We start from the raw sequence: 1863 nt of genomic DNA, 5'->3' as shown, positions 1-1863 counted from the left end.
ACCAGGTTTATTAACACAGCAATTTGGTTTCATAATCCTTGTGTTTAATGACTGTGTTAACCCTGCCTCTCTGGTGCATTAAAAAATCACTCAATTATTATTCTTTGAATAAATGAATGAAGGAAGAAATGAATACAGAGAGAGAAACATTGCAGGCAGAGAAATCAATCAGTGTAGATTCTCTGTGGTCAGAGAGGGTTGGATGCTTTGTATCACCTGGAAAACATTCAGTGTGGGCAGAGCTTGGTGAGCAGAGGACACTCAGTGGTGGTCTTTTTCAAGGACACTCAGATTTGACTTTTTCAAATATCACTCAGGTTGCAATGCAATAAATGGATTGCAATGCAAGAGAGGATATGGGAAGAATAGCTAGGGGTTACTGCAGTAGTCCTGGTGAAAGATGGAAGGATCAGAGTGATGGCAGTGGAGGAGGAGAAAAATGGAAGGGTTAGAGCTATAGTTAGAAGGCAAAATTGGCAAATACTCTCCCTTCAGGCCAGATGTGTTCCCACAGCGCACCATGTCTGTCTGCTCTTTTGCCCATGTTGTTTCTGGCACCTAGAATGCCCTTTTCCTCTTCCTGCCTATCTGAACTCCTTCTTTTTTGATGACCCCAGCCCAGGACTGCTTTAGTAACTACTTCAGTTCTGTCTACATGAAGCTGATCATTGCATTTTTAGTTATCATTGTATCTGAATCCATCATATCTCCCCAATTAGATAAAATTTCTTGAGTGTCAGGCAAGCTACTGAACCATATGTTCCTCTATGTTTCTACAGCTGCTCTCACTCTGCTTCGTGGTGAGTGGATGCGGTGTGGTTTGAGAGAAAACTGCTGCACTGTACAGAACACTAAACTAAGAATCAGAAGTGCTGTCCTCACTGTATAACCAAATAATAAGTCATTTTTCTGCACTTCTGTTATTTCATCTGTGAAATGGGTACAATTTCCTCTACACTAACTTACTGCCAAGGAGTTGCGGATTGTTGTGAGTGTCCAATAAGATAGGAGATGTGAAAGGACTTTTTCTTTTTCTTTTTTCTTTTTTTTAAGGTAATAAATGCTTTAATCCACTTAACAAAAATATAAGAACACAAATCCACGTTTATTTATTGATTTTTCATTAGTTTAAATCCTTGAGGGGTACAGCATCGGTCGGATTCTGTGTCCAATGGCCTTAGCAGGAAGATTGCTTCGGAATTTGGCATGAACCATGCCACTGTTTCCATGGGCCCGAGTTACCTTTCCCCAGATGACTCTGGTTTTATTTGGTTTGCCGCCTGCAGTCACTGTGTTGCTCTTTGCTTTGTATACATAAGCGCATCTCTTGCCCAAATAGAATTCTGTTTCATCTCGGGCATAAACACCTTCAATTTTAAGAAGAGCTGTGCACTCCCTTTGGTTACGGAGACCCCGCTTATAGCCGGCAAAAATGGCCTTGGACCACAGCCCTCCAGACATAGTTCCTTTTAGAAGTCCCGTTCCCAGCAGGCCTCCACAGGAGCCAAGATGGCGGGAAGAGGAAAGGACTTTTTCTTAATGAAAGATTCTTTTACAACTTTGTGGGGTTATGAATTATATAATTGTATATGAAAGTAGCTTTGAGAAGAACTCAACTTGAATATGCTTAAAGAAAATATGGGCTTTACAAGAAGAATACTGGTATATCTATCTCACACAGTCAAAGAAGGCAACTTTGCACCCTCAGGGAATGGAAACAGGGGCTGAAATGCCTCTCTCATATTCTATCTCCCTCTTTTCTCCCCCTCCCTTCCCTTTCTCTGCCTCTCATTCTCTTCATGCTCTTATTCTGTTTCTATTTCCATTGGTTGTCTTTTTTTTTTTTTTTTTTTTTTAATGTCT

At 40.7% G+C, this 1863-nt stretch overlaps 1 pseudogene across 1 annotated transcript; it reads right to left on the bottom strand.

Annotated features, from left to right (window-relative positions):
• Positions 1 to 1029: 1029 nt before the first annotated feature.
• LOC105504263 lies at positions 1030 to 1522 on the bottom strand (annotated as a pseudogene). The gene has a single exon (XR_001000589.1). The product of XR_001000589.1 is annotated as a 60S ribosomal protein L35a pseudogene (transcript).
• Positions 1523 to 1863: the final 341 nt, after the last annotated feature.

The sequence above is a fragment of the Colobus angolensis genome, unplaced genomic scaffold, assembly GCF_000951035.1.
Source record: "Colobus angolensis palliatus isolate OR3802 unplaced genomic scaffold, Cang.pa_1.0 Scaffold90, whole genome shotgun sequence".
Taxonomy (NCBI): domain Eukaryota; kingdom Metazoa; phylum Chordata; class Mammalia; order Primates; family Cercopithecidae; genus Colobus; species Colobus angolensis.
This window is presented reverse-complemented; position numbering and strand designations above follow the sequence as displayed.